The 8,663-nt window shown below is 37.1% G+C and overlaps 1 pseudogene; it reads left to right on the top strand.

Annotated features, from left to right (window-relative positions):
• The window catches only part of LOC106001375, a 6,238-nt pseudogene extending 5,179 nt beyond the window's left edge, over positions 1-1,059 (top strand).
• The last annotated feature ends 7,604 nt before the right edge of the window (positions 1,060-8,663 follow it).

Genomic DNA, 8,663 nt, shown 5'->3' with positions numbered 1-8,663 from the left:
AGGGAGCAAAGGAGGGAAGGAAAAGAGGAAAGATGTGAGGGAAAGAAGATAAAATGTAAACAAGAAAGAGAACAAATGAAGGAAATGAGGACATAAGGAAGGGAGGAAATGAGGAAAGAAAGAAAATTAGGCATCTTCAAGGAAATGACCTTGTCCATTTACATACTTCATAAACCATTACTTTACTATATAAACAGGGGAAATCAATAGACCTGAAATATGTCATCTTTACTTGGTTGGGCTTCTCAAAAGGCTTTTCCTGATCCTATACATGAAATCAGATGATTTGGAGTAACCTTATTCAAAGGATAACCTTCTATATGCACACTGGTCCTGGAATTTTAGGAAACTTCCTTGTACTTGTGAAACATGTATATACAATCATTATGGGTCCTGAAAAAAAGAAACCCATATATCTTATCCACATTCACCTGTTTTTTTTATATGTAGCATAGGGACCCGAGGTATATTAACCACAGATCTTTGTTTCATAAATTTCCTAGGTGATATTGGTTGAAAAACTGTGATTTATATGGAAAAATTAGCTCGAGGCCTTTCATCTGCACAACCTGTCCCCTCACCATGGTCCAGGTCATTACCAGCCCCAGAGCCACCCAGTGGAGAAATCTCTAACCACAAATTACATGGCAAGTTCTTCCCTATCTCTTCTTGTTTTGGGTCTTGAACTCACTGATAAGCTCCTATTTGTTCCTCAATAGCATGAACAGCTCCAGTATTGAAATACATGTTGGGTATTGTCATAGGCATCGATCTAAGCATGTGGTTAGGTGGCTTCTCCTCTCCCTTAAGTTCTTCGGGATGTGATGGTTCAGAGTCTGATGGGCTGGAGCAGAAGGTACATGGCTTTTCATCTTTATAAACAGCACAAGGGAGTCCTCTACCTTCATAGCTCCAGGTTCACACACAATTCCAGCCCAGAAATCAGAGCCACTCATAGTACTCTCATTCTCTTGATCTGTTTTCTTTTTTTTTAATTGTTTAGATTTCATTTCCACAATTTATATAGGTTCTATCATGACATGTGACTGCACATCTTGATCATGGGGAATGCACAGGTTGGTAAATACTGGAAAGTCACTGAGAAGTACAAAAATTACATTGATTCCTCAATGAGCTAGAGGTGTAATACAATCCAAATTTCTTTATGCTACCATAATATGAAATCATGACAATAATGTTTATTTTCATAGATTTCTTTTATTTTTATGAAGTCTAGTTCTGGAAAATCTAAGATTGATTCAGAGATTCTAGAATTTGCCAGACAGATCCTTATTTTCTTCCTATTCTCATTCTGTAGTTTTTTTCTTAGGAAGAAAATACTTCTGTTCCTTCAAATACATAGTGTATTTTCCCTCAAACCTCAACTTTTGATTAACCAATCACCTTGTATTAATGTTAGACCAAATAAGCTTTAGTGTTCACAATCTTAAGGAAATTATTTCGTACCTTGTAAGTATGTACCAGCAGCTTTCTAAGGAACAAAATAAAAAGGTAGAATCAAGATGTGTTACTTAGGTCTGTACAGAAAATAAGAAGATGTTTGGTTTCAAAAGAATTAAAGAAATTGATCATGAGAAATACTGTATGCCAATTAGAAACACATCCAAGACCATAATGGTCAGGAAATATCTAGGAATACATACATATCTAGGAATACATACATACAGGATGCTAGGATGCTATCCTGGCTTTGAAAACAATGCTCCAGATGGTGCTCCAATGTATAGCTGGACCATCGCTGGCACTGATATCTCTACTGTAAATTTCACAGGCCAAGAGACTGCACCTTTGGAGAACACAGCTTCCACTTCAAGTCACTCATGACATGGCCTGCACAGGAACAACTCCATGTCTTTGCTCCAGTCACAATCCTGAGTATTCATGCTTTCATAGATGCAAATGTCGGTTGGATACATGGCACAAAAGGACCAACACTCCCGAAGGCAGGAGTGTGTTGTGATTGCTGAAAACAACATGGACATTTCTCTGATATTCCATGGAGACCAGAAAAAGTAGAAGTTCAGGAAACTCCCACTGCTTCAGGCATCCACAGAAAGAATCTCAGCTCATCCGTGCTCTGGGAAGACCACTGCATCTCAGGGTTATCTAGAAGGAGAACAAAACCTTTTCAGCTGTTTTATTAAAGCCTTCTGCGGCTTCAGATCTCACTTAACCAAGATTTTTTAATCAGAATAAGTGTTTCTATAAGCAAAGATGGAGAGGACTTACTCTGTGTTTTCTGAGACTAGGTGGTGTAGAAAGCAGTTGATGGAATGGAAGCCAAAATCTATTTGTTCCATAAATCATCTCCTGAGCTCTGACTTTGGAAACTTTCTAAAGGAAGCAACAGCCATAGGCCAAGCACTGGTCTCTGGAAATCTAAATGTCTCTGTTAGAAATTTTGTGGGTAGGCAATATGTGTGAAAATAAGAGAGTAAGCAAAATTAGCTGACCTTTCTATCCAGCACTTTTTATGTTCCTTGACTTTTGTTCATCTTGCAATTACAAAAATTAAAAGCAGATCTGGGCAATGGTGTCTCATGCTATATATCTAGCACTTTACACTGCGAAGATTTTAAGATTGAAATCAACCCTAGGGAAAAATGTCTGTCAGACTATTTCCAACTAACCAGCAAAAACGTTGGACTGGAAGCCTGACTCAAGTGGTAAATTGCCAGCTCTGAGAAAAAACAAGTCACTGGGAACCAGTTACAACCCTCAGTTCAACCCTGATACAAGCAATCAATCAACCAATAAATTAAAATCTTTATAATTAACCTTAACTTTAGGTATATCCAATTAAATGGTGTTTGCATACATAAATGTACTATAAATAATACCATTATTTTTTGAGGTAATAGAGATCTCAAAAGGTTTCATGCATGCACATGTATATCGACACACATTTATTAATCTTATACTGCATTATATAATCATAAATTTCTAAAATAGGAAAATAAACTATGACATTGGAAATTTGGAATTGTTCATACAACATATGGGGAAAAAATGTATAACAAAGTTGTCAGTTACTTTTAAACATTTCCTATGCTTTCTGGAGGGTGGGGGCAGAGAGATACAGTGAATAAGACACAGTGAGGAAGAAACAGAAAAACGACATAATGCACTGCATATAAATATACAAATGCAGCTAGGTGCTGCACACTCACACTTGTAATCCTTGCTACTCAGAAGGCTGAGATCTGAAGCTGGTGCTTTGAAGCCAATCAAAAACAGAAAAGTTGCCATGAGATTCTTCTCTCTAATTAGCCAATCAAAAATTGGAAGTACTGCCCTGGCTCAAAGTGGTAAAGAGCTAACATTGAGCATAGAGAGAGCTCAGGGACTGTGCCCAGGCCCAGAACCCCACCACTGACATATATACATACATATGTTCATACATAAATGCACAATTTCTATTGGTCAACTGTATCACATTTTTCTGAGTCTGCTTTCATAAAATTTATTTATTAAAATCAGTGATTTATTGTCCAAAAGTAGGAATGTTTTAAATTTTTTGTTGTTATCCAGCTTATGTACAGAAGTGTTACATTTACATACATCAGGTAATAAATACATTTCCTTTCATGCAGTATCCTCTGTTCCCTCATTCTCTCCTATTCCTTCACCCTCATCTCCACAAGGAGTTGCAATCTTCACTTTCATGAATGTCCAGTGCATTTCACTGCTGCACTTTTCACCCTTTGTCCTCAGATTCTGTACCCTTCCCCCACCATCCTACATATATGCACGTGAATATATTTTACATAAAGTAAAGAATACAGAATTATGAGCATAAGAAAAAACGTATTAAGAAAAATGTCCTTTGCTCCCATGCCTTTGGATCTTTGGTGTTCCTTTCACTATGTATATTATTTTATCTATAATTGAACAGGCAGTTGGGTATGACACCTTTGTGATTCTCTACTATGACTATCCTCTTTTGGTCTCACTATATGCGAGAAATTTGTCCTATCTCAGTGGATTTTAGATCACTTTTGCTGACCAGGGAAAACATGTGTCATTTGTCTCTCTGATCTGGGCTTACCACACTTAACATGATTGGTTCGAGCTCCATCCATTTCTCTGAAGATTACTTTATTTTCTTCTTCTGATGGTTGTGTAAAATTCTATTGTATATGTGCACCACATGTTTGGATCTACTCATCTATTGTGGGACATCTGGTATACCATAATTTTTTAATTTGTCAATATATAAAATGACCAGTAAAGACTTTGAAACCTGCACCAAATAATTCCTCCAAAACCAGTATATTTAAGTGTACAACATGACACATGGATGTATAGATAAATAGAATTTCTAATGACTACTCTACTTCATTACCAAGTATTAGCACAATAATGAAAATGTGATTATTCAACTTGAAAAAGGAGTTATTTATTTTCATTGTTGTTACTAGGACAAATAAATATTTCATGAATATAGTCAAGACATAGAAAGCATCTTGCAGTTAATACAGTAAAACTGGGTGCACTATCATTGCATTTAAAAGCTAACATTTCACCAAACATTTTGAAATACTACTGAAGTTTCTGTATCCTTCCTTCCTTCCTTCCTTTCTTGCCTTCTTGCTTTCTTTCTTTCATGGGCTTGAACTGTGGGCCCAGGCACTTTCCTCAGCTCAATGTAATCACTCTACCACTTGAGCCACAGTACCTCTTCCAGTTTCCTGGTGGTCAATTGGAAATCAGAGTTTCATGACCTTCATGACTTTTCCTACCCCACCTGGCTTTGAACCACGATGCTCAGATCTCAGCCTCCTGAGTAGCTAGGATTATAGTTGTGAGCCACCTTAAAATCATACATTTGTTCACTCTCAACAAATTTCTTGTTCAATGTCTACATATTGAAGCATCTTGATTTCTTCATTATTTTAAACACATGAACGTTTCCTCATAATATGTTACTCTTCTGAGTTTCTTATTTCAGAGAGGATATGAACTTGGAATCCCAATAATGTCTTAACTAAGAGGATCCTCACAAAATGGGTTGGAAAGTTGTGAGATATGAGAGGATTCCCACTTTGTATGTTAGTGACCAAAAACCTGGAGAAGACATTCTTTAGGAGTAGTATGGGGCAGAATGATTGTAGCTTTAATGACTAATAAAATAGTTGACACATTGAAAAAAACATTGTTGCATGATTATTGTTTTTTCCCTGCTTCGTGATGCCCCCTGAGGGAATCAACTTTCTGGGTTAAAGGTATGGTCATGCTGAGAAGAAACTACCTGGACTAATAGCCTCTAATAGCAATGAGCCTGGTCAATGTTCTTCTGTGCTTATTGTAGTCCAAGGATGCACTCTGGAACCCGCATTTAGGTGACAGAGGCTCTCACTTGGGGCCAGTGCAGTCAAACAGAAAACCTGGTCCAGACCCCTAATTCACAACTAATGTAATTGTATCAATATGTCTGTTCACAAATATGACTGTTTAGTAATACTGGTAGTACCAAATTTCTACTCAGTGTTACTGATTCTTCTACACTGCAGGATGAAACGTCACAGGGAATATTCCTTGTTCCTGGGGTACTTTGTTCCCCACTTAAGATCCAAGGATGCTTCCACATATATCTGTCTGTATCATAACATGGCTTTCTAAGGGAAAATTTGACTTGTTTTCATATGGATTTCCAAAGAATCCAGCACTTAAAACTGAAGAAAGTTTTCTTCTTTAGGGGAAAAACGACTCAGGAAAGAAGGGACATAGATTTTTCAGCTCTATTTTGCTGTATCATAAGAATGAATAAAATGTGCATGAGTGGTGCATAATTATGATGAGATTAATCATAAATGCCTGTGAACAGACTAATTTGAATCACAAAGAACAAGGTTGCTAGAAGTGGTGAAGATATAGGTAATTCTGGCTGAGGAAACGGGCTGAACCAAATTGGGAAAACCTAAAGAATGCAGAGGGATGTTGGAGATTTCCAGCTTTAATTTGAATTCGTTTCACTATCTGATTTAAACATTGTTTCTTTTAAAAGTGAAGAAAAAGAAATTACAATCTGGGCACTGGGGCCTCAGGCCTGTAATCCTAGCTACTCAGGAGCCTGAGATCTGAAGATCCCTGATTCCAAGCCAGCTGAGACAGAAAAAAATCTCTGAGACTCTTATTTACATTTAAACATTCAAAATATGAAGTAGAGCCATGGCTCAAAGCAATTGAGAGCAAAAGAACTCAGGGACAGTGCCCAGGCCATGAGTGTAAGCCTCATAACAGCCAAAAGAAAACCAAAAAAGGAGAAAGAAAAACACATATATGTATATTTCTTCAAATAGAGAAAAGTACCAAGTACAACACAAAACTGAGAATACTACAGATGCATAAATAATAGTGTATCAACCCAGTGACCAGAATCAGTAACCATGAGCTTGTCTCTCACTACTGGAACAAATAATGCTATATTCTCACCTTGAATCCCACCTTTATGTCCACATTTATTACAATACTTTGTACCAGAAACTAAAAAGGTCCTTCTTCGCAAGAGACTAAATAATAGATAGGACCAATTGTTGATATTGATAAATTATGGAAGTGTGATTTAACATGCTGTGTTGGAGTTGATTTTTTGGAAAGGGCGAAGAAATGAACACACTTAATTTGCTGAGTCCCATTTACTGTTGAAAAAATAAGGAATCAAAATCCACATAAGGCTAAGACCTTGAAGTGCCTATGTGCATGTATATATAGAACTAGGTGATTCTTATGCTACGGAGAAAAATGATTGGCACTTGCTCAGAAAATGGAGCCCCAAGTACTAACCATTCTGTATTAATTTCATAAACTCCCAGAGACCTTGAGAAAGAAATGAAAGTGTCCTAATCTCTATCTCAATAACTAGTTCTCACAGGTTGGAACTTAAGAAGGAATAAGACAAATCTGAAGAAGTGAGAAACTCCAAAGTTCAATTTCCCCTTTTTAAAAAATACAATTTTATTGTTACTATTAAGGTGTTGTACAGAAGGGTTACCATTTCATAAGTCAGGTAATGAGTACTTTTCTTTCTTGGACAATATCACCCCTTCCTTCACTTTTCCATCCTGTACCTATTCTCAAGTTATACTTTCTCACTTTTGTATCTAGAATAAATAAATGACAATTAAGCTGCTACAACTTTTGAGGCAATCAATGTAGTAATTGTGGAGGGAGAACAAAAGATGTACTTCAGGGACTGAAACTCTACAGAGTGTAGAAAACAGTCAAGAGTGAGACAAATATGTCTGTTCTCTCTGTAGTTATTCAATATCATCAATAATCATGCTAAGAAAGGGAAGGAAACAATATCACTCACAGTAGCACACCCAAATTCCTGGGAATAAATTGAAGGCGGTGAAAGTCTCATATAATTTTAACTACACAACCATGTGGGAAGAACTTGAAGAAGACAATAGAAGATGAAGACTTTCCATGCTCATGGATTGGCAGTAGTCATGTGGAGGGAATGGCTATATTACTGAAACTAATCTACATTTACTGCAATCCACATCCAAACATCAGTGTCATTTTTCATAGAAATAGAAAACTCAGTCTTAAAAGTCACGTGGCATTCACAACAGAACTCAAATAGAACAAACCTGAGGTCCAACAGCAATGCTGACTTAGAATTGGACTACTAACACTGAATAGGAAAAAAAGCTTGGTAATGGCACAAACAGACATGCAGACAAACAATGAGATAGGAACAAAATGGAATTCAACAGAACCATAGTGAAAGGGAAACAGAAAATGATATCATAGAATGTTGAGAATGTACCCATAGACCTAGATTTGCCTGGTTTTTGACAAAAGACCCTAAAACCTATGTTGGAGAAGACAGTCTCTTTAACAATTTGTTCCAGGACAACTGGTTATCCACAGGTGTGAGTTTGAAATTAGACCTCTGTCCTTCACCTTGTACAAAGGCTATTTAAAATAAAAGCCCAAGTCTTTCCATTTCCTAAAAAATGTGGCAATGTCATTCTTTCTGATGGAGGCATAGAATTCCATTGTGTATAGATACCACATTTTCTTCATCCATTCATCTACTGAAGGGCATCTGGGTTGGCTCCATATCTTAGCTATGGTGAACAATGCTGCAGTAAACATAGCTGTGCTGGCTATATTAAGTGAAGTAAGCCAGGCCGAAAGAAACAGGTCTAATGGTTTCCCTTATTTGCAATAACTAGTATATGTCTGAGACAAGCAGAAATGGTCAGATAAGTTGTTAAGCGAAATGAACCCAAGATAAGGATTCAAATGGTTTTTCTTTCTTGTGATTGTTTCTAACATATTAATAAGATGATTTCTTTGTTGCTTTGTATGTCCCTCCCCCATGGTATAACTCCTCTTTCACTGTATTTGATGTTGGTATAATTTGTGAAAGGGAAGGGAAAAAACAAATTGTTTAAATAGGGATTCCGGTGCTCCCATTGCAACAATGAGATGTACAAGTCGTTATATCAAAAACGACCTTTACAACTTTGGCCCTTGTGGCAGGGAGTAGGGGGCTTTGGAGGGGGGGACGATGGGAAGGGATGGGAAGGGGAAACAAAGGAGGAGGAGGCAACAATGCTTGATAAGAAATGTATTTATCACTTTGCTCATGCAATTGTAACCTTGCTGGACGGTATTTTCACAAT

Source organism: Dipodomys ordii, unplaced genomic scaffold (genome assembly GCF_000151885.1).
Source record: "Dipodomys ordii isolate 6190 unplaced genomic scaffold, Dord_2.0 Scaffold293, whole genome shotgun sequence".
Classification (NCBI taxonomy): Eukaryota; Metazoa; Chordata; class Mammalia; order Rodentia; family Heteromyidae; genus Dipodomys; species Dipodomys ordii.
This window is presented reverse-complemented; position numbering and strand designations above follow the sequence as displayed.